At 33.8% G+C, this 25,848-nt stretch overlaps 1 protein-coding gene and 1 long non-coding RNA gene across 10 annotated transcripts in view; one reads left to right on the top strand and one right to left on the bottom strand.

Annotated features, from left to right (window-relative positions):
- LOC118263233 (SH3 and multiple ankyrin repeat domains protein 2) overlaps positions 1 to 25,848 on the top strand; it is a 234,440-nt gene that overhangs the window by 137,212 nt on the left and 71,380 nt on the right. The window lies entirely within an intron of this gene.
- Positions 15,569 to 16,772, bottom strand: LOC126912580 (uncharacterized). 3 transcript variants are annotated; one of them, XR_007707285.1, is made up of 3 exons: positions 16,289 to 16,772; positions 15,898 to 16,060; positions 15,569 to 15,699 (listed from the first exon to the last, which is right to left on the bottom strand). It is a non-coding gene; the product is annotated as an uncharacterized LOC126912580 (long non-coding RNA). The 3 variants fall into 3 exon arrangements; XR_007707284.1 differs by having other exon boundaries at positions 15,898 to 16,056; XR_007707283.1 differs by lacking the exon at positions 16,289 to 16,772 and having other exon boundaries at positions 15,898 to 16,281.

The raw sequence follows: 25,848 nt of genomic DNA, 5'->3' as shown, positions 1-25,848 counted from the left end.
CCTGTTGACTCCTTTGCCATAATTTTAACTGATAATTGGTACAAATCAATTGGACAGAATTCTTGTGTATCTTTTTTTTTATTTCGCAGAACATATTTTGTATTCTGCGGACCAATGATTGGGAACCACTGTTCTCAGGATTACTAGGAAGTTGTTGGAACGACTCGAGTGTTGTTAACTTCCGACATTGCGCACATACTTATCACTGATGCGTGCAATATTGCTGATCTGTTCAAGTAGGAAGATTCCTGTCTTATAATTTCTTAAAGAACAAAATCAGAATTGAGATTTTGAGTAAGATTGAGATTGTTATTATTGAACAGAGTTCATAATCTGGAATAATTCTCCGATTCTCAAGGTACGACTATAATGCGTAAGACCATTACCATACATCTCGTCTAACTAGCTGAACGTGATTGTACTAAGCACCTCTACTTACCCTTCATACCGGCGTAATATAACGTTATACGAAAGAAAAATATTAGATCGTTTAATAAAATAATCTACAAAGAAAATATTAGTTCTATAAATAACTTGAAGCCGATTGTAACAGTATTTGATGCATTTGAAGATATAGATAAAGTTGTATCCAAGCCAACTAATGATGCCATAGCTACTAGTCACTGATAAAGATTTCAAAATACTCAAATTGTTATCTTGCTATAACAATATTGATTCAGACTTACATATAGGACATTACAAGCCTAGCCTTATATTAGATTAGATTAATAAATCAATTTGGTTCCATACTGACAAATTATTGATTTGTTACAAGACTTTTGTAAGGCCGGCCTTGCTGAATATTAATGATAGATACATTAATGCATTATATGCGGCTCATTACGACATTAAAGATCTACAACGTTTTATAGATGAAAAGACTATGTTAAATTACTTAGAGTGGATGTTGATTAAATATCTGAGTAACTGTATCCTTTTTTAACCAATAGCTTTTTCTCGTAGCTCTTTATTTTATTCCAGAAAATCCGTCAGTTGACAATGATGTAAAAGACATATTCCAGCACTTTATCTATCGTAGATTCCATTTGTCATTCGGTCCGCATCGTACAACCTACACCAACGAAAAACTTAAACTCTTTATTCCAACCTATTGGTATTCATTCTACATCCACAAGGACAGGGTTCAACAACATGATTATCAAAGAACCTTTTTCTTCAACCGACGTCACGAAGGTGGCCCCAAACATTCTTGGCCCAATATTTATTCGGTACACTGATCCTAATAAAATTTATTTGTCTGCTGTAGCATCAGAATGGAACATCGTGCGTCATATCTATTATGTCCTTCATACGCTCTCTGAGTTTTCTTTATATACCTCCTTTAAGCTATTTGCAGACTTAATTATGGAAGATGTAAGATTATCTTCGCTTGTGACTCACTTGATGTCCATGGCAATATTCTAAGTAAAAACGTCATAGCTACTCAAATTACGCCAACGTTAACCTTGGCTGTCGGGCAATCGAGACAGACATTAATATTAAAATCATAAGAGGATAAATACATACTATTTGTCCCGGTAAAAGTATCATTACTTATGTCTTTCACAAACACCGTAGTATTTCTCGCTGTAATAGGTGGGACGGCGACAAACACTTCAGCTAGTAGGTACTACATTTTGATTTACGCAACACGACCCGTTGGCATGGCTCTAAAAATAGAAAAAGAATACAATTTATTTCCTCCTTTTACACCGAAATTGTTTTTGTAAAGTTTAAAAGCTACCTTGCCAAAATGCAATATGGGAGTTTGCAGCGAGCAGTTTGGCAGAGTGCCCGAAGTGACAACGTGGAGGCTGGCTGCGGCACAAAACACTGCCTGGCTTTAGGTCATGCAGCCTCGATCCATTAAGTCATTAATGCTTTTTATGGCTATTGTTGTTTTACTGAGATGGCGTCTGTAAGTAATGAAGGTTTACTTGTTTTTGCTGAAAAAACGAAGCAGTTAATTGTTCATCGTTTTAAGAATGAACACGTTGCTCTTTAGTGGCATTGAACTCAATAAACTATTTCTAAACTAAATCCAGTTCAGAAATAATTTGATAACCACCGAACAGAATGAAAATTCAAAAATGATGTCAGTGACTCAAGACTTTCTACTGTCTTGCACGCCAAAGAAACCACAACTCGGGCAAATTCTCGACAAACGACCCAAAACGCTTATAAAGTTTTGGGTTCTTATAATTTGTCGTTTAATCTAACTTTAAAAAGCGATTAACGCCTCGAGATTAAACCATGGTTTTAAAGAAAAGAGCTAAACTGTCAGTTACATTAAACTGTGTCTTAATTTTTAACGTCCACAATAAAACTGGTAGCATTCTCTACACTTGCTTTAATGGCTGGCTCTTTGATCTTTTTTTTTTTTTAGTTCTGTGTTTTAGCACTGGACTGTCTCATTCAGCTTTATATAGCATCTTTAAATTTAGAACGTTTATTTCTGCGAGCTATGCTAATGAAATTTTAGGTGGACCATTTGGTTTTATTGTCGAGATTCTGTTTTGTCTTATTTTATACTTTACTCTCTGTGATTTTTCTGCTGTTTCTTGAGTAACTAGACACAAATTAACTATGGAATTTCTAAAAAACATTCTTATGATTAGCATTATCGTTTTTGATTTATTTGACCCTCTGATTTATTTATCCCTAATTGCACCCGTAGCATGCAAAGTTCCCTTACTTCTTTCTTCTTCTACTTCGAGATTATATTATTCTGTTGCTAAGATATGCAACGGAGCTCTCATTGCCATTTTACTTGAGCGATCATTTTTAATGGAACTTACGTTTTTATTGCTTCCAATTACCAATAATGGTAGAGCACAAGCGGTGTTTTCACACAATCTATTTTTACTGTGTATGCTTCTTTTTCGATAAGCAATATTTGCATAGTGCTACAGTGTTGCTTATTTGTGCTCTTTGGTGTGTTTATTGATAGTAATAGGTGTCTTTTATAATAGGAGCTACCTATAATTTTGTGATAAGCTGTAATTTGTTCACATTATACCTAGTAACTAGATATTTGGTCCCAATGTAGGGAAAAATTGACTTGTTGTTTTCTTCGGTTTAATTTTTTTCTTTTTTTTTTATAGAACGTTGCCCCACTCTAGGATTGTCGCCTGTGTTCGTTCAGGTTCGTTTACAAACATACAAGTTCACATACACATGATACCCAAACCCGAAACAACAATTGCAGTTCAGGGTCCGAATTTAGACTTGGCATGTTAATAAGCTTTATTTTGACTCGATTTTAAGTTTTAAAAACAAGTAGTGCAATTAATATATATATTTTTACATTATAGTGGCAAATTTCATAAGCAATATACCTCTTTATCTATGAAATAGACACATAATAACAAATCACTATAATATCGAAGTTTGTCAAACAGCGAACTAAGCCAGGCGTGCTCATGAATAAGTATGGAAAGGGAAAGAGATCCGACTATCTACGTGACAAATAATAATATTTGCATTGTAAGCAAACATTATGGGGGAAATGTATGAAATACTTTTATATTTCATACAAAAAGATCTTTTGGCAAGCTTGTTTTTAGTGAGAATGGAGTTAGTAAGGTTTTGCCATTGATGGTACTCATAAATAATTCTTTTTAACCCGTTAGACAGTATTACTGCCGTGCTCAGAAACATGTAATGACGACTTAAACTATGCTTTAGTAAGGATTTTGTTCCGAAATATTACTAAGAGCTGGGTCAGATAATGCCTCTGAGTACGGCGGTTAGACAGACTTCTCGATAAACTATTTCTTAAAATAACCTACCAAGGAATGTAATGACTCTGAGTAGGGCGAATAGACAGACTTCTAGATAAATTATTTCCAAAAATAAGCCTAAATATTATTTTGATCTTTTTTATGTTCAGACCAACTACTCTATACCCAAAGAAACATCAATTCATAAGACACTATACAACACTATACAAAGATTCACTAGGCCTCGAAGATACGTTAACAAATTGCCTCCAACCGCATTCATCTTTCTGCAACGAAGCAAAAATGAGATTCAAAGAAAAATTGTTGCATTGTGGAATTTCCACTGACTGCATTGTTCTGGTCGGGTTACGCTCAACCGTTCAGTATTCACAAGAGGTTTGCATTGTACACTTGGCTAAACCAACCAGTATTAACTGACCCTTGAAAGTTCGAAGCGATCATACAAAGCGAGATCATGATAAACTGGTTTTGTGTAGCTTGATGTGAAGCTGCAACTTGTTGCTACCCTTTCAGATTTGTTAATTTACTTCACTGAATAATACCTTTTTTCGAGTTACATTTCGCTTTTGTTAATGGTGTATTTCATAAGTGTATTGTTATTTTTTGAGTGAGGTGCTTTCTGGTTTCTCGTATAGGTAAGTTTTATACTAGACTTTGACAGATTTTTGTCTAAATACGATGTTTCCTTTTTCGGTATTTTTGTATCAAAATTGTGGAATATAATCTTTAATCGATAAGGTCATTAAATGGTTAACATCGAAATATGTATGACAAGGGCACGGAACAAGAGTCCGTAGATAACTATCTAATATACATAAATAGAATTAATAAAAAAATACTTAACATCAACAGCACAGGGCTTAAATATCTCCTTAAATGTTGACTCGAATCTTTCAAAGTAAATCGTAGTTTATTAAAAGTCAATTCTCTGCAGCCTGAACTAACATAACACCAAGATTCCATACCGTTGCTTACAAACAGTTATTAATCCATATTACGGTTTAAAAGCCTAACATTAAAGAACATAGAAAACTTTTATCTTCACAATATTCCCACAATAAGTAGGATTTTGCAAATTGAAAACTGGCACAGCGACACACCATCTCATAAAACGTCAAATCTGTGGCGTGGGTATGTTGAAGTTGAACATAACAAGCAAATATAGCCTTTATATACAGTACCTTTATATAGAGTTTATGGACGATAATACCTTGCGCAATATATGGTTACTACCTGAGTACATTTGCACCAAGGTGATTTTTAATAGACGATTCTAGGATCCAAGATGTGAAAGGATTGCGAAACTTTTGCGTTTCCAATTATCTTGCGAGCCAGCTGTGTTTATTGCTGTTCCTTGCTAGGAAACTTAAGTTTTGTGCCATTCATCTCACAAAACTTGTCTAGCACTTGCAAATATTATGTAACGTAACACTTAACAGGTACTGTATTTATGGTGGACGTGGTAAACAGAAAACAGTACTTGTAGGTCGTTTATTCATTATTCATTTTAATTGCGAGTTACATTATTATTGGATGAATTTTAAATTTTTATAATAACTATCGTGACACATACTGAATTTACTAAAAATCACGGTTTACTCACGTTAAGTAATGGAGAAAAGCTCTACTAGTTTCGAGTCATAGTGGGATTCTTCATCATGAGCCACGTGCGCAGACACGGCGACATCGCGCACGTACTTACAATTAACAAAAAAGGAACTCGAAAATCAAAATATATTTTGAATTTTGCATTTAGAATGCTGTGATGTCCTCCATATTCTAACGTCTAAGTAAAAGAGTGACAAATAATTTCAGTTCACCCATTTATAGTCAGTACTGTTTTTATCCTATCATAGAATCAAGTAAAACAATTCATACACTAATAAAAACCCAATAATCAATACCAAATCCGATCATAACTAAGACAAACTTTACAAGAGCGTCCAAGATTACATAAGGAGAAAATGCAATGCAAATCGACGAAACAGCTTCCAATCATTATTTCTCATGATGACACCCGTTTTCTCTGCTCTCACATATCGCGAAGAACTATTAAGATTTCTTCTCAAATAACAAAAAAACAACTAATCACCTTTACAAACACCTTCATAATATCCATTGACATTTAAAAGTCCGCTATGACTTTGTAGACGAATTTTCATTTATATTGTGAACGGATGACACAACACATAAATAATTATAAATAATGGACTCTAATACTTAGTGTTAGGGTGTTTCTTTTATAATGGATCGCTTAAAACGTAATTTGGGCGAAAAATTACCGAAATACTAATTAGACTTAATGGCAACTTGGGGCGTGGCGTTGTTTGAATTATTTACTCTGTGTTTGTTTTTTTATTAAACTAACAGTAATGACCGTCATAAAATCTACAAATTCCAGTCTTCACCACTCCATTCGTGCAATAATTGTAGGTATATGGAAAAACTTTACTCTGTATTTTTTTTGTGTCAATGCAATTTAAATCCAATAAAATCTCAATAATTATTCAATGTCAGAATATCTGAATAAGCATTCAGGGTACGGAATATAAAGCCAAACTCATTAGTTCGTTCAATATCCACGCAATACCTATGTATGCAATGCGCGTTAGTGTTCTACTCAAGAGTACGAAATTTCACAATATCAATGTCGATCGATAGGAATTGGATTCAAGAGAAGGCTTTTATAATTGCTTGTATTGTAATTATGGAATCCAACAAGATGATTCTTAACAATCTGTAAACAACTGTGAAATCCTAAGAAGAATATCTACCCAGTTAAGATTTCCATGAAACTCGTAATAAAACCACCTTGTTTTGTGAATTCAATCTACTTAGAACCAATGAGGTAGGCAGAACAATAAGTAGACCCAGTTTAACAATAAGACTTCGATCTGTCTTCGAAGAAATGTTAATAGCCCATGTTACAGTACTTTGAAATACTGTTAACATCATCAAGTTCTCAGTATTGATCAATGATTGTGAGATAAAAAGGAATTTCTTCTCGTTTGTGACAATATTTTCATTGGACTTCACCAGAATTGATGGAAGAATAATTTCACTTATGAGTTTCTATTTTGAGAATAACCTTTTGTTGTTTCATTTTTGGATCATCGGTCTTAAGTGGTTGTGGTTTAAAAAGTCAAATCATTTATTCCATTTAAACCATAAATAGGTACTTTTGAAATGTCAACTAATAAAGAAATAAATAATAATCTATCAGTCTGTTCTTCAGTGAAGCTAGGTCAATATCAAAATCGGTCTGAATTCTTAAACCAACACCCTCACATATCAGTCTTAGTAACAGTCTAAAATAGAAGTTCCAAGACATAATAAAATTAGTATTTTACTAGCAAAAAGAACAAAAACAAACTTTGTAACCCACAAAGACCTCTTAACCTCTAACTTAGTTCCCAACAAGAAAGAAGGAACGATATTTTCTTAGCGAGTTTTGCGAAAAATCTTCGTACATTACATATACATATTGGCAAATATTCTTAGGCTTATAAGTGAGCTATAATATAAAGCCTATGTACGGAAAATAGGCCTTATGAATAAAAAACATGTTTTACCGACGTTGCCAAAGTTTTCGTTCCAAGACTGTTGTACAGGATGTCTATGAAACTATGGATCAAACTGAACTCTTTTCTAACCTTCTATGAATGATAATGTAATACCTACTTACTTCTTAATAGAGCAGCAGTGGTTACCACAATATTTTTTTTCGGTGATTTTATAAGATGGTCCTTTTTAAGCACAATGGGAAATCATTGATCAAACAAATATTATTCATAACGTTTAACCGTTAAGAATGGGTTTAAATATCACATCCACGGCAAAGTACGAACACCTCAAATTAATCGAAATAGTAACTAATGTATGAAAACCATTGAAATAAAACGTTTTTCTTTTTCAATTTGTGTCAAATTAGGACTTTTGTCAATTAGGCGGTACTCGTGTTGTTACTTCGCCACCGATATGTAAAAAGTTAGGGAATGCAGTTCAGTTTGATCCACACTTCCAGTAACAGCCTGTATAGGAATATGTATAACCGTTCAATATGGCTGCCTATTTGAGGACACGGATATATTCCCCAATGAGCCCCTCTGCCCAATATTTGAGCTTACGAACAATTTTAACTCCAATAGAGAATGAATTACAAATTTGCTTTTAGATAATTTGATAGTTGAGCGTGGGTGGGTTTTGGGTTCAGGCGTACCTTTTATCTATTTATAGATCAAAAGAATTATTTCAATGTGAAGGTTGAAAGGGTAATCAAAATTCGTGTCTGGATCAATATTTAACAGGATGCTCACATTATTTGTGAATTACGAAGATTTAATTGTCACAACTTTGTAAATGTGACTTTTTAATATGGAAATAAAGATCAGTTTCGGACAAATATCAAAAAATCGATCCCGGATCAAAAACTGTACAACTAATAAACACTTCATCACTTTCTTGAAATTTTTATTTTGTTACCGAATCTATAAAAGTAGTTCTTCATTAAGTAAGTATGTAGGATACTCGTACAGTGAAACTTGAGAAAAGAAAGGTGTTAATAAAACTAACATACATACATACACATACATGGATCAAATTGCATACAAACCAGATCACTTGTACACGTGTAATCGATACTCTTTAGAACTTGTAGCACATCAAGTTGACCTAATTACTTCAATACATTTCCAGCTTTATTATTAAAAGAATAAAGTTAATAATGTAATAAAAAAAACTGTTTGGATTAATATGAAGTGATTTGGTTTGATTTGGTTGGGTCATTGAGGCAATCGGAGCGCTGTAACGTTAAGATCTCGTTCAACGTGAAACAAACTCGTACTAAGCCCTCAGGCTACATTTTTACCACTAGTGAAAAATAAAGCTTTGCAAATGTATTTTCTCTGATTAGTACATTTCTGTCCATTTTCGAAGAATGCACATTTGATATTATTAATAAAAAAACAAAATTCAATAGCCATGTTACAAACGAGCTATTTTTATTTACATACATACGTCGATTTTCAAATGAAATATCGACTTTTATAATAAAAAGAAAAAGTAGATTAATCCTTTTCCATGAATATTGTCAATGCTACTCTTACAGAATAGTGAGTACATCTTCACCATAAGTCCTCCTTTGTGAACCATTTCATAGAAGAAACATCAATCGTTTTTCTCTGTGCGCAACGAAGTAACTAGAAAAATCCTTTAAAAATAACTTTTCCTAGTATTTTATTTGTAGCTGCGACCGACTATAGATTCTTTGTCCTAAAAATAAAAGCTATAATTTAATAAAATATGTATTAATTTTTACATAGAACAGGGATTCTCAACCTGTTCTTGATCAAGGACATTTTTTTTACATTTTTGTAACATTTAGGCCAGGGACTACTACTACTACTACCTTTTTTTAATTTTTCATGAGTTCCCACATATGATTTTCTGCATATTCGTGATGTTCGTTCTCATAAAATAGTGACATTTCACACATTACATTATTTAGTTACACGTCTGTTAGCTCCTTCGAGAAATTGACAGGTTTTATATTAATTTCTCTTATATTTCTACTCCATGTAAGCATGAGAATGTTTTAGTTGAAACTTACTCTTACATTACGTGACTGAACAATGCTTAACAGGCTCAAAACTTCGGTTAACACGCCATTATCGTTGTTTAAACTATACTTTAGAAGTAGGTAATACAAATATAGACTCCCTTATATGTAAAAGAGATTTCATTATAGATAGTTTACACTAAAATTGAATTTTTGTACACAAAATACATTGTATACTTCGGATTTTTATAAGAAAAGTAAACGATTTCGAGATTTTATTTACTGTAATAAACTTGCAATGATAACTTTTTTTGTGTCTAACCGCCTTACTCAGAGTCATTTAATGGTTATTAAACCCAGTCCTTAGCAATTGTTTTCGATACAAAATCGTTACTAAGGAATAGTTTAAGTGATCGTTAAATGTCTCTGAGTGTGGCAGTATAAAAACATGCTTGTATCTAAACAGTCTCAAACTATGAGAGACAAAAAAATAAAGGGAATAGTTTTATTAGCTTTTTTGAGTTCATAATATATTTTATACAAATTAAGTACAGTTATTAGAACAGATTTTGAAATAACCTTTATCGCATTTTGTGGTTTCATTTTTTTTTTTTTGCAAAAATACGCGTTCCATATTTGCCAGCATTATCAACGGTAAATAAAACCTCATTGGTATCACACACACGTCGTATATGGAAACTTTTTTATCAAGACAGCGATGTCTTTTGTAGTCTATTCTCAGTAAATTGGGAGCGGAGATAATAAGCTAAGGTCTTGTTAGAGGACCTCTATTTTTTTGTAGAAATCGCCAAATTACTGAGCTAAGGTATTAGTAGAAAATTATTTTCTTTGTTAATGTAGGATTTTACAAGGTTTGATTATAATTAAACTTTCTCATTTACCAAACATAGAATGTTTTACAAAAATTACCTATACCTACATTTTGTCAATTTATCTTAATTTACTATACTTTATCAAAATTCCCTTTACGAATTAATACGAAAAAGTTCCATTCATCAACAACAAACCTCATTTCGTTCATCCACTACCAACATAACAAACATTAAAATAGTACCAACCTCACAACACACTGACCTTCGCCACGCATTGAAAGTCCAATTCCTCATAGTATCATGGAACGATGTAGATCGGTCGATAGCGTCAATTTGCGGCCATAGTTGGCACACAACCATTTTGTTTCTAACATACAATAGCCCCTTGTTTAACCCGTCAATTTACTATTTCCTTCCATTCTATGTGACAATAATAATTAACTGTCTTATTACGGTCATAATTTTCAGCTGGGCCGTGTCAATCGATTTGTTTTGTCGCCATATTTTTATTACCTAAGTAAAGCAGGCGATTGTTTCTTATTGGTTAGAAAATAGATTAGTTTAGCGGATGACCTAGTGTAAAGAAGGTCATTGGTTGGTTTCCTGGAACTTGTCTAATCAGTATTGCGTTACGTTTCCGATGTAGCATCTTTCTTGCTGCCATTGATAGCAATCAAAACTAGCCAGCAAACTGTCATACTATTTCACGGCGGACTAGTTGCTATGAAGACTAAACTAAAGTTATTCTAGTCTTAATTTACATAGTACCTACTGACGTAAAAATAAAATACAAACCTGCCTACACTGCCTTTTAATATGCAGTCAAAACCGAAACCGATTAATAAGTATTTTATTAGATCGAATAGCCCAAAGATACATTTACCCTCGTTCGCTTGGTCATACTGATAATGTCAGCGCCATTTTAAGCCATAGATTAAACAAATCTCTTATGCAATACGGCCAGTAAGAACGGCGAATATAATTACTAATTCTTAATTTAAAAATTGTAGCGTTTAAAACCGACCTCTTTGGTTTGGACTTGAGTAATCAGATCTTTCTAATTAAATTGATTATTAAGAAATAGTTTGCGAGAACAAATAAAAATATATTGTTATTGACGCTTATTTAATTTCGTAAGATAAAAAGTTCATTGAGAAATCGTAACAATATTACCATCTTTATTAATATTAAGCCATTATTTTGACTGCAACTGACAGATTACTGCAAAACGAGCTCATAACTACTGACATTTGCATATTAGAGGTGAACTAAATCATTAAAAAATATCACTATATTTATTGTTAAGTAAACACTCTATGACATCATGCCAATTTGGTTTTAAGTTCCAAACATAAACTTAGGTTTGGTACCTAGATAGCAGCACTATCTCATGAACTCGAATCTTTTAAACTGTACTCTTCAAACTCGCCTGGCAAACTTGGATGGACCAAACTGAGATTATGGCAATCCTTCTTGTCCCATAGTCTGTCACGGGCAGCCTCGTTGGTTGAGTGCGACTCAGTAAATTCACTCAACCAACGAGGCAGGCAGGCAACGAGAAATTTTCAACTTTTCGAAAATTTCTTAGTAGTAGCATCGAGTCTGGAATTGGGCCCAGATATAGACAATATGCTCACCTACTATTACATGGGACTTAATTATAACACTAATGATCAAAAGTTGGTGTCCATTGTACAGTGGCATTACGTGCCTACCCCTTTGGGGATAAAAAGGCGTAACGATTACTTTTTGAACTGCCACGAACTAAGAGCTTGAACATAGAACAAAACTTTTAGGCTGTATGTCTCACATAACACCCAACACCTACCAATTACCTATTGTCTGATGTAGAAATCAAAATAGATACGTAATATATAATTATACTAATCTAATAATTACATGCCTTTACAAGTGTATGAACTTCAAAATGAAGGTTACATGTAATTGGACCGAGCCGAGGTATTAATGACAATCATTATTGTTTGATCTTGTAATCTAGAATCAAGTTCTTAGAGCTTTAACGTTTTGATTTGGTTATGTAACGAGATAGGTGATAATAGGTCTTAATGCTATAGTTATAAGGATCTGTATTGTGTTAATTGTAGTTTAATGTAGTAAGGTGTAATTAACTAAAATATGGACTGATTGATAGACATCTACTCGTACAAATCAAAAAACGTTTAGTTATTTTTTACCACTTCGTGTTTTTTATTGTTAATACTTATTTACATAACTGCTGACATTTTAATTTATTTAAATTATACGAAGTGTGGGAGAGCCATGCTACGGCACGAATAGGCCAGCTCGACCAGAGTGATACAACGGGCTCACAGATACCGACATGAAACAACTGAACACAAGTTTTGTATTTTGTTGTGTGAGGGTAATTACCGGAGGCCCAATCATCACCCATCCTAATCACCATTCCCCAACAACAACTAGTCATTAATTTTATTGTGATCGTGATTACATAAAAATACATACACCTTCTCTTAAATAGAACTAGAAATCCCTATCTAACTTTCAACATAAAATTAAAGGTGACAATTAAACTAGTTACGAAGCGGTAACTGAATAAAAATACTCCCACCATTAGATGCACGATCTAACCTAGCTAACTACTAAAATTAACTAAACAAGTTCTCCTTATCTACCAAGTAAGTACGTACCATTTTACTGAAGGAAATTAAAAGCAAATTAACAATCTAACGAGTTTCATTCCGGTTTGCGTTTTTCCGTTTTTTCCTCCTTTAAAAGATGGGATTGTAATTAATTTACCATCTTTTACTTTAATGGTAATTAATTTAAAATGTTTTACGTTTATGGGGTGTTACGCCAGGATTTTCTTTTATACATAGGTATAGAAGAGTATTTTGTAATATATTATGTATGTAGTTTTAATTACTTTTACAATATTTAATTACAACCAGTATAATGTTTAGATCCTAGAGCCATATAAATCTCGTGTAGTAGAACAAAAAAGCGTGTTTCATACTTGATCCGATTGAACAAATAATGTTAACACATCTTTTTATATTTTACAGTCCAAGAAAATTTATTAATTTATTGGGTCAGTTATTGTATACAAGCTTTATGTTACCAATCGCTACGGAACGGAATCGCTACGGAATCAATACGGAATAATTCCAGTTATAAGAAGACTAATAGGAACCTAAAACTTGCAATAGTGGGGGCTTCGGAGCAGCCCTACTAAGAGGTCTCGGTGCTCCTTACAGGTGTAGAGGGTGGCCACCGGGGTGGTTTTAGTTGGGTAAAAATCCCACACTCCCTAGTATTTTATCCTCAAAAACCAAGGCTTCTTTTAAAGGTCTTCCCCCGTCATCAAAAAAACTTGCAATAGACTCACCTCCTTACATGGGACTCATAACATAACTTATGAAATGAGATTATTACATTGTAATGTAATAAACATTACTGCAACCAACTTCTTCAGTGATAATTACATTCTGTTATAAATATTACATTCACAATTCTCTGGAAAACATTATTTATGATTTGACCCATTAATTGCGTCATTAGGGAAGGTAGTAATAGAGTCAAATGGTTATCTCCTGCCACATTGACTAATGAAAACTTGATTAATGTTGGTCCATTATTATTCTCTTTGTTTCACCATTCACGGTTTAATTTTAACCAGATGTAATTAACTTATTGGTGTATAAAAGTGATAGTAAGTGATATTAACTGTTTTTAATTAAAATTCTGTTTTGGTAAGAGATAATAATTTGTTTCATTGTGGTCGCATGTTCAATTAATAAACCTGTGTAAGATAAATTATTTTTTGATGTCAAAAACATAATGAAAGGCATAAGATATAAAAAAAAATTACAACTTTTGTTTAAATGTCAATATTGATTATTTATTAAATATCAAAAAACCTACGTTCTTTATTCATGACGGAAATTAAAGTTCTCGGTTGCCATCAGAGGAAAAAAAAGTAATAAGTCTTGTCTACAGGCTTAATATTAATTGATAAAAGGTCCAATGGTGCTATGTGTAAATGTGTGTCACGCAATAATTCGGTCTTTTAAAATATTGGCCATTTTGCCATTAGCATGGCATTCAGAATTGTACCTCATGTTTATTTGTGGAAACTCTGGACTAGAAGACGTCCACTGCGGAACATAAACATCCCCGGAAAATCTTTCAGATTGGATTTAGAAGTGTGATTTCGACCTTTACTGTTTTTTGATGGTATTCTTATATATCTTTATTACCCGACTGCCAAGGAAGGGTTATTTTTGTTTATATCACGGTAAAAAAGTAAAACGAGCATATTTTGCCTAAAACTACAATATTTTTACATAATATTACAATTTTTTTTAAAATTAACTTTACAATTACATAATTTTTCGATACATTTACATACTATATCGTGACATATTGAGCCTGCATGAGCCCTTTACCGTTTCATGGTCAAACGCGCAGGCGACACTTTAATAACCTCTTTACTTACCAATAAACTAGTTTTATTTTAATTCGTTACATTGCTGTAAATGCCAGATACTTTACTTACCGTTTACTTAACCGCCAACGTAAGATATTACATAGTTGACTCATGTAGGTGCTGTGCTTAAAAGTAAATACTTATCATGTTAAAAAAATACTGCGGAAATTGAATGTGATTTGAAACCTCTCCTCCTACACATAAGCCAAAGTCAAAGCATATATTTCAATTAATCCTAAATTAAGCCTTTTTGAAACGTCAAATTTAATATCCGTCAGTCTGTCTGTCAGTGAAGCTAGGTACTCGTTCCAAAGTGTAGCTTCGAATGGAGAAGAACGAGCAGGCAACTTTATCGGCGCTCTGTACCTCTACCATGAGTTTGCCTTGTAAAATTTCCGCAGACAGTGTAGTTGAAAAAATGTATGCAAACTGGAACAGCGCCTCTAGTGGATAGTTTAAGTACCAGAATTGGTAGTATGAGTTGCTCTAACTATCACTGTCATCAATGTCATAGTTTACTATACTACAATGACTGTAGTTTAGCCATGATCGTTCATTCTTTTCAAACAATATTGGTACCATGAGTTACAAGTTTAGCCGTTGCTATAGCGACAAACTATTACTACCGTAGTTGCGGCACTCACCGACTTTGACGTACGTGAAAGCATCTATTTATATTTTTCAATAACTAATATTTTTGATTTAACTATGTTTGGTAGAACATATTTTGCATACCATATGTTAGAAACTGCTGCATTAGAAGATGGCCGACAGGAACAAAGGAAATTTCAAAGTACCTAACTGAAAAAATGCGTGAAATCCTTGGAAATCAATTCGACAATTATATTACTATGTAATATGATTGTATATTTGTTTTAGATTGCTTGTTGGCGAGTGTTTGCAAGTGCCACTGCCGGGCAAGGGGTCTAAATAGGGGTCTAGGTGTAATTAATAATAATAAAGTAGACACATTGAAAAAATATGTTTATTTATTTATTTAACAGAAGTTGCTGCAACAAGTCTTGCCATCGAGCTTGTTGCTGAAGTTACATCACCACATTTCATGTTGTCAGGCTGTGTAGGTATTCCACTGGAATGCTGAAAATTAATAAAGTCACAATCATTACTAATTTCATAGGATGACTTGCTAGTATTTACAAAAAATAGTTACATAATTATTATAGCCGATATTCTTTAAAAACAACAAAAGGGCTAGACATGCAGGGCGTACGCTTAGTAATTCCTACTTGTGCCATATAATTATGTTACGTTTTGTATATCTTTATTTGAACTCACAAGCTTCTCTAGGGATGGTTGCCCTCGCGGATTCACCGCACTTACTGCTATATTTACGACAGGTCCCACCATGTAGCAGTCCTTGAAGGCTGCTTCAGACTGCGCTGACGCCTACTCTCGCCCATGTAGCGGACTTAGGTTTTGCTTAGGTCTCCATTTCTGTCTAAACAAAATCATATGTTGTACACAACACTATACAAGAAATACCTATTAATCAACCTAACCACTACAGTCTTCTATATTCCTCATCTAAGAGGAAGCAAAGGGTCATATCACAACGTTCCTTTGATAAAAAAGGCTCAAGCATTCCCTGGCGCAAAAAACAAACTTCTTTGATAATTAAACTAAGTAAATAAATGTATGAAATATTATTATCTAATGGAAAACTTACCTTTCCAAAAATCTACCATCGTCTCAAATTGAGTTGCACTTCTCTTAGGCATTTTTTTAATAATTTAACAAATAATATGTTTTCGCACTCCCGGTTTGTCACAGAAACACACATGTTACAAAAATGTCCGGCTGACAATCAATGTCAAAGCAATACTAATAAATTAAAAATGCTCACAATATACCAAATTATGAGAAACCGATGTATTATATTTTTTTGTTGGTTAATATCACCGTTTAGATTTGAAACATAAACAGTATTTTCTCTCTTTCTAAGTGATGTGAATAAAAAGAGTTAAAACTACGATGCTTAAAGTTAGATACATAATGAACGATACTACGAACGATATAGATTCAACTATAGCGAGGGTAGTTAACTTAAAAACATCTCATGGTACGAACATTGAAGCCATCTATTGTAGTTGCGTTGTCACATTTACTACTGTAGTAGAGTGAGATGTCATAACTACGCCAACTCATGGTAGAGGTACTGATTGGCCGGCGCGAATGAACCAAACGTTCATTCCAAATAAAGCAGAATCGTAATAAGGGTACATACAGTATTCTTAGACTAATCTATAGTACATAATTATAATATCTTAAATATAACTTTACCCCAAATAACTGACATTAGCCAAATAGGCTACAAACTAACACTTTTACACGTCTATCTGATTAATACTTTATTACTATAATTATAAAGTCTACTTGCCAAAAGTTCAATTCAAGCCGCGCCTTCTACAGTAAACTATGCTACAGTTAAGGTCTTAAAGTAATAAAGTACAGATTTAGACATTAAATCACTAATAAGTACCGATAATGTAAATATTGATTATACAATCAGAGCTTAAAGTATGAAATCATTAATAAAACATGAGAACGTACAGTGTGTAGCAGAAATTAACATAGTAAAGTGATACAATTTTGTGATTTTATACTGTTCCTTCTCTTTTCCTCCAAAAGATTTCTTCTGATTTATTTCATTACGATACAAAACAATGGACAACAAAATTTACAGAGTACCTACACATCAGACTTTTAGCACCTTTTCTTCAAAGTCAAAATCAAAATTATTTATTTCCAATAGACCGGAAAGGCACTTCTATAGTCTTTGCTAAGTAAGAGGAAAATGCTTAAACGGATCTTAGGAAGAGGATAAACCTCGTCAAGGAATAATTGACATGTTGCACATTATGACAAAATATATGAAAACCATAGATACACACGTTCCTTACAAGGATATTAAAGCATCAAACACATACATACAGTCTAGTCCAATCACCCGTACTCACTAAAAGAAACAGACATACAAAATACAAAAAAGCGTCGTCACGTTTGATCTAGCTACAAAAACACGATTCTATTTATCTAGACAAAAGGCAGAGTCAACAGCAATTGTTCTGTTTCAACGGGAAATGCTATAAATAAGACATTGTAATGCTTTTTTGTTGCTAATTAACGCGAATTAATGAGATTAGTTCCACGTTAGTAGCGGTGTTGTGAACCATTCTGTGTTTAACGTTCGATGTCACTTACGTAAAGATGTTCTTCGTTTGAATTTGAAATTGTTGTTCTGCTGTTGTTCTATGTTTGAAATTTGACATGTTAAGACCATGTTTTCTTTTTTCTTAGTTTGAATGGCATGTTTTGATTTGTGGATTATAATATACATATTATATCCCAAATTAACTTTAGATTACCTTGAATTTAGATAATAACCACACTCTTTTTTATTCACATCTTATTCATACAAATCATTCATTTTATAATATTTTGTTGCATGACTTCTATCTATACTTGATGTCTTTATATGTCTATTTAATTAAAAATAAATATTTTTTACAGATTTACTTACATTTTCTTTTTTCTGTTATAGGTAAGTTGGAGCAAGATGCTGAATTTTCCAGAACTTTAGGATAAGTACCAAACCTATACCTATCGTACGTAGCTCTAGTTTCTCGTAACGATAAAAACAAAAATTAACATTATGAAATCGTAAATTCTATAAAAAAAAATCGCTATAAAAGCAAAAATAACGTTAAAAAAGTGAACAAGGAACCTATAAATTAAGAAAAGCAATAAAATTAACAACTCGGAAAGCTGTAAATAAAAACTTGGAGAATATTTCCAGGAGCTGACGGTTTTCGTTTATAACGAAGTGCGGTGAGGAAAACTTCCCTCTGGATTTATTTATTTATAGTTTTTATGTGGTTGCCGTTAAGACAGATTGGGATGATTGTTCCCGAGACATGTCAGTATACATACATATAATATGTGCATCCTTGTATAGGTATATCTTAACCTATTTCTTCAATGTTTAATCAGACTTTAAAAAAGTTAATTTTCTACAATGGGCCTAGTATTTATTAGAAACGCGGACACGTAAAAATGTTTTACGACTCTACATTTCCATGCATAAGACTGTTTTTCAAAACATTACGTAGTTCGGCCCTCTGATTGGCAGGTTTCGAATAAATCTCAAACAATGAGAACGCCGAACGCGCTCTCATTCCGATGACTGTTAAATGTAGAACAAACTCATACTAAGAGTACCTACAGATTTTTAAGTACCTATAGGTACTATCCTAATTACCCACATACTATCTACTCTAAAAAACAAAAATAAAACATTGAGTAAACTCCGCACACTCCACTGCTGTACTCCATCAGTCAACACACACGATTCATTGACCCAATCTAAAAGATCAGCTGATACAAAACGGCGTTCAACCGTAAACAATTTCAATTTAATCAAAGTCCACAGCTTCTAAGATTGCTGTTTTAAATTGTTTTGATTAAAATCACAGCAGGAAACTTGGTTTATTCACGTAATTACAACATTTATTAGCAATCTGTGCAGTGCAGTGCAATCTATGTGTTGATTGGATGATATATATATGTATGTATGTACCGAACTATTTTAATTACCATGTGCTGTTATTTTCATATATAGAAAACTATTTGTGTATAACGTGGTTCTATGTTTCCGTATAGTTGGAAGATTATACTGTATAAAGTTCTCCCAAGGACTTATACTTCCTCAATAATATTTTTTGTACCTTCACCCACGTGGGCAAAGAAAAACAAATTAGCCCTTAACACTCTCCAGCCCCCTAACTATCTTCAAACATCAAAATCATTACATAAAATTCCTCCATTGAGTCAAAAATAGCCAAAAATCCTTTCATGGAATTGCACAGGTAAACGAGCAGACAAATCACCTCATGGTAAGCAATCTCCGTCATCCATGGACATCCGAAACACCAAAGGCGTTTGTCCGTCAAACACGCTGAAACTACTGAACGAATTTTAGTATCAAAGCAAAGTATGAGCTGACTTGAGTGATAGAAAACTTTTTATCCCACGGGAACGCGGACAAAACCGCTGACAGAAGCTAGTAACTAACATATATTACATTAGTTATCATTCATCTTCCAATATAGAATACTGCTATATATAGGGATCCGACTTCATCCAATTACACAACTGTATAGAGGGCGATTGGACGTGTGTAGTGAAATTGGATTATCTCGTATATCCCGAATATATCCGTGATATTCATGTCACATTACTATTCTGATGGACAAACAGAATGGTGGACTAACTGTGTATAATAATAAACAATAACATTGAGAAGACAGTCAATAGGTTTCAGGTCCGATTCTCGTCTATAGAAAAGTATTATTTTCGGTTTCAAACTCAGTAGTAAAATCTCGAGAAAGGACTCGGAGGTTCAGAAGTTGGGCAATTGACTAGTTTATTGTCTTAATTGGTCTTGCAATGAAAGTAGAGATAATTTACTCAGTAACTTTAATTATAGTTCGATCTTTCTATTCCAATATAAAATTAACACATTGAACGCCGTGGTGGTCACCGGTGACCAACGTTAGCGGAGGATTTGCCTTCAACAGTTTTCTATTGGCAGTCAAAGACTTAATGATATTATGTCCACTACAGACCTACATTTTTATTGAAACAGAAAACACGTACGTCGCTTTTTTAACCCTAATAAAAAATATCCATTAAAACAAAACTGCAAACAAAATAAATCAATTTAGCTTGCATCAAAAGCTCGAGCCCCATGCTTGTTTACATTTTTTCAACGCATCAAAATGTTTATTTAATTTCGTTATGCATATCAGCATAACATGCGCTGTATAATAATTATAGCTTTTAATGAATACAAAATGAATAAAAAATGTTTTTATGGTATAAGCCGGTAAACTAGCAGACGAATCGCCTCATGGTAAGCAATCGCCGCTGCCCTTGGACACTCGAATTACTAGAGGCGTAACAAGTGCGTTGCTGGACTTTTAGGGGTTAGAAATTTAAGAATTGTGGGCATACGATGGGAAGATTGGGAAAGGAGATAATTGGGTTTCTGATAACCTCAACACAACGCAAGCGTTGTTTTACGTCAGTTTTCTGTTACTCTGTAAGGCCGTGGTGTCACTCCGGCTCTCAGCCGACCAATTCGTACCGAAGTATGTTTTGGCGAATTAAGGCTTGTTACCTTAAATCTCACAAACTGCTCATTTAACACCAAACTCAATAATTAAAAATCCCTAACACTCAAAAATAAATCTTGATACCACAACATCAAAGTACAAAATGAAATAATCTGCCAACACAAGGACAGGCGGAGTCAATTAAAACTTTACGATCACGTCGTTCTAATCTCTTGAGACTGCGTGACATCCATATAAGGTAACTAACTGTATTAGTTATGACAAAGTTCTTAGTACCTAGTATAGTATTCCGTGTGGGTTGTCTAGTTATCTTGTTTAGGCGTTTTTGGTAACTATGTAGAGCTACGTATAATAAAATCACACATTTCAGATTATAAAGAAATGCCAGAATTTTAACTGACGCCTAAAAAAGAAGGAAGTTGACGTTGAGTTTTAAACGTAGTTTATTGAAAATTATAATTTTAAGGGCCTGTTTCACAATGTCTGGATAGCCGTTATTTCTCAGAATTTGAATTAAGAACGTAATTTGTATGAACTATCTGTCATATAAGTTTATCAGCCACTTATATGAAAGTGGCGAAACAGGGGCCAAAACTGTCCAGTTGCGTTTTTGATTTGGTTTCAATTCTGATTTTGTATAGTGAAAACACATGTAATGTGTACTCTATTGTTCTTCAATAATAGTTAGATAATGATAGCTATTAATTCTTATCGATAAATAATAATTATGCAACTCCCTTACCGAGTGTGGTAATCAGTAAATACACTTATTATGTATGTAATCAATACTCCGTTGACCCTATTATAATATACCCTACAAAGATGAAGACACGTGTTCAAAAAAGCTATCCTACTACCACACCCAATTTCAGTATTTTATGTCGATTTTACTTCTAAAACAACACGTAATCTTAAATCGAATACTCAGAAACAATAAAACCTATCTAAAACACTTTCTAGAAGACATAACGGTGTCACTTGCTAACATAGAATCGTGATCACTCACAATACTCACAAACTACACTCATACATACATAACTCGAATTCTTCAAACCGATTTAGCAACACGGAAAACCGACTCGGCAATTTGCGTGGTACCCTAACCAAAGGCGTTACACACCCACTGACCTCAGAATTGATTACACATAAAATCAGCATTATTTCTAACTAATCTGGTATTAAAATGGACCCATGCATCAGTTGTGCAGCTGCCTTTAAATCATTCAAATCTTCCGGAGTAGCGTAACTAGGGTTGGTACAAATTTAGCTTCATGGATGCTATGCATTTGAAACGACTGCTGTAGTTTATTGCAACTAGCTGCTGTTGCAAATTTTCATATATTTGGGGCGTACATTTGCATATTATATGAATTGTTGTTCTAGTTTTGATTGTCCAAATAAAGTTTAGCTCTGCCAAATCTTCTTTCTTGCTCGCATTGTCCTGTAAAATGATAATTTTAGAATTATCCTTACATAAGTATATTGAATTTTCCACTGAATAATTTTTAATAATCCTGTTTGGACAAAAGTATATTTATGTCGAATACGTATCGCATTTTAAAATATAAATTAGTTATTGAGAAATTGATAGGCATGCAATCCGAACTACCAACTTTCACAATAATTAATTACTCAAATTGCCTTAAAATTATAACTTGGCCAAGAATTTACTTAGAATTAACGTTCCTTTCCTTCAGACATAATTCGTATTCCCATATACGTGCGCCAGGTGGCTGTATGATTCACTTGCTGGCTGTATAGCACATATATAATCTGTGCAACTGTAAATAATCTGTGGTACAGCCTTGTGTGACCGCACGCACGTGCTCAGCTATTGTCCCGCGGTTTTTCCAATATGTCCGCGTCTGTATACAATGATCTGCTATTTGTAGACGTAATAATAGTACTTATCTTCTAGTTTCCTATTGAAAAAGCTGTCATTTATTTGCTAAGTCATGGTAAACTTAGTACATAATCTCCTATTGCTTAATAAGCAAAAACTTTTCTTGCTTTATTTACTTGTTATTGCGTAATTGAATATTTTTCTTCGTAAATAACCAAATTACCAAAAAAAAATGCAATTCAAACTTGTTATTCAAGTCCAAAAAAGTTTTCTTTGGACGAAAAAGTTTAGCGTACAACAAAATCAGTTACTTAATCCACAAATATAGCTTGGAAGTCCTTCAAAAGTACACTAAAATATAAATTAAAGCTAAATTCAAAGAAAACAAACTGGGTCTCATTACAAAGCCCTGTATCTCAGCATCGACAGTTCTAGAAAATCCAGGCCAGTTGTACCAGCACATATCATTGACAAATATCTTACTCCTGCTATCTATTAACGCGGTACCAATTAGTCTAATTACTACTGTGATACTTCTCGTTCGAATCGAAAAACATACCTAACTAGGAACTTAAGTAATTTTAATTAAAATATCTGTAGACTACCTCGTTGATTTAGTGGTCGCAAGTGCGACTGCCGGACAAGGAGTCTCGGGTTCGATTTCCGGGCCATAAGTATTAAAAGGCTTTTTTTCAATTTGTCAGTAGTAGCACGGAGTTTGGAATCGTGTCCGGTATATGGCAATAGGTTCACCCCCTGTTATATGCGACTTATAACACAAATGGTGAAAAGTGGGTATACTTACATTACGTATCGTAATGTGCAGATTTGCAGATGCACTTCTGCCTACCCCTTCGAGGATAAAAGGCGTGACGTTGTTTTTTTTTATTTTGTCTGCAGACATAACATAGACCTTATTAGAGAGATTCCTAAAAACGATAGCCGAGGCGAGAAATACTCGAAATGAATGTGTAGGATAAGATATAAAGATACACATGCAAAAGAAAAAGCAATTAAAAGAAGTATTTAACAATCTTTGTAGAATCTTGACAATACGTATATCATTAGCACTAACTAACACAAAAACAATCGTCGAAATGAAGAAAGAAAAATGTTACATAAGAGATAGAAAAGCGAAAGTACAATTAGAACTATTGGTAGCAAAGATGTTACTTAAGTACCCCATGTATGGTGAGGAACACGATCTCCCATAGCTTCAAACTAATTAACACGACCGCGTAAAAAACCATGCATAGAAACTAGAAAGTAATTCACAAAACTCTCGCGCAATTTTAAAAATAAACTGCCTACATTTAATGATTACTTAAGCTATTCCTTAGTAACGATTTTGTATCGAAAACAATTGTTAAGGACTGGGTTAAGTAACCATTAAATGACTCTGAGTACAGAAACTCACACAAACAAAATTGCAATCAAGCAACTAGTTTGACATAAAACGACTTATGAGTATCAATCGTGGTTACACACTAACCTACATAATTCAGATGTTTATTCTGACCAATCAGCGATCGAGTTCGTAGCATGCGCAAGAGTACAATCACCGCGGACCCGTCGCACGCGATTCGTTCTTAATCAATTAAGAGTATCCTTTTACGTGCGTACGAAACTAATGGATTAGTGACGCTGATTTGTGTGATCGTAAAAACAATGCGAACGACACTTTGGAATTTTATTTTTTTATTACAAGTGGGTGCTTGGGAATAGTAATGTTATGTTACTTTTATTGTAGTTCGATTCATTCAGTCAGTTCTTTTTTTTTCTTTAATGGCAACTTAGTTTCCGATATGATGTTGCCGATTATACTGCCAGTATCGTATTAAATAGACTAACAGAACTGAAGGAAGATATGTCACGCAAATACTAATCTCTATGTCATTCCTTTGCTGCCTTGCAACACATTCTTTAAAGCAGGGGTTCTCAACCTTTTCAACCTTTTCTTTTCATAATCAAGGACCTCTTTTATATCATTCTTGTTTGGCTAGAGACGATTAAAACTATTATTTAACTAGAATTATTTATTTCTCCAGTGTCATGAGATTCGTTCTCATAAAAATAGTAACTTCTGGATTATTTTCATTAATTGGACAGAGGTATAATCTCGTGTTTTTTTTTTTTCATTTCGCGGACTTTTTCTGCAATCTTCTGCGGACCACCGATTGGGAACCACTGGTTTAGAGCATGCCAAAGTAGGAGCATGCCTACTATCTAACTCTTATATAACAACTTCTTTTGTACAAACTGATTCTCATAACCGATAGACAATGTAACTGATCGCTTCATTAATAACACTTGTTTAACAATGCAAGAGGCATGTGGACACCACTTTTATACGCGATACAATCGAGCTTGGCCTTTCGTCATACACAATTATGTTAGCTACATACGAGAGGTGCAAGGGAGTTTTATATGTTAAAGAGTTATGTAAGCAAATGTGTGTATTTGTCTCTGCACTTTGTGTAGTCACAAATTGTTGGTTTGAGTGTGATGAATGTTACTTCTCCCGCCTTGGGCGAGGCGAGAGGAAGTGTCAGACGCTTACGGACTAAAAACCACCCCGTTCATACTCCTGCTTTACGTGCTTTGCGTGCTAACCCGCTAGGTAGGCCGCAGCTCCGAAATATGTAGGTGCTTGGTTTTCTTTTGACCCTGATATAGTCTAAAGACTTCATTACCTCCGAAAATGAGTGGTGCCTATTAAAAAAGCTCAACACTTTAATGATAGCCAGTTATCAAGCATTAACGACTGTTTGAAATGATAGGGCCGATCAAAAATTTCTTTAGCCAATGCAAACCCATACAAACGTCACTTTCTCACAAATCATTTTAAACAACACGCATTCCTATGATATTGCGTAAACCGATACCTACAGCATGTATCTATTCATACACATAAATTTATAACACCTTGTATCACAAAGGGCCGCGGGTCATACAGTCATGCCTCCTACTCCTACGACAATGCCTATGACCCACTGTGCAAGTCTCACGCGATATAAACCTTACGCAGTTTACATAACAACTAGTTTCGTATTCACATGTCGCAATATAAATTTGATTAAGACATTGTGCTATCCGTCCGTCCGTCATAATCATAGGTGTTTAATTTTGAAATTGTATCGCTTCGTTTCTACTTTAGTTAGTCGTTTAGTATCACGCAAATGGTAAGGTGTATTGGATGTAATAGATTAAAAGTGGATAGGTTTGTTTCGTTCAATGCACTGATTGGTA

The sequence above is a fragment of the Spodoptera frugiperda genome, chromosome 27, assembly GCF_023101765.2.
Source record: "Spodoptera frugiperda isolate SF20-4 chromosome 27, AGI-APGP_CSIRO_Sfru_2.0, whole genome shotgun sequence".
NCBI classification, from domain to species: domain Eukaryota; kingdom Metazoa; phylum Arthropoda; class Insecta; order Lepidoptera; family Noctuidae; genus Spodoptera; species Spodoptera frugiperda.
The sequence above is the reverse complement of the archived record's forward strand: the minus strand, read 5'-3'. Positions and strand labels throughout refer to the sequence as shown.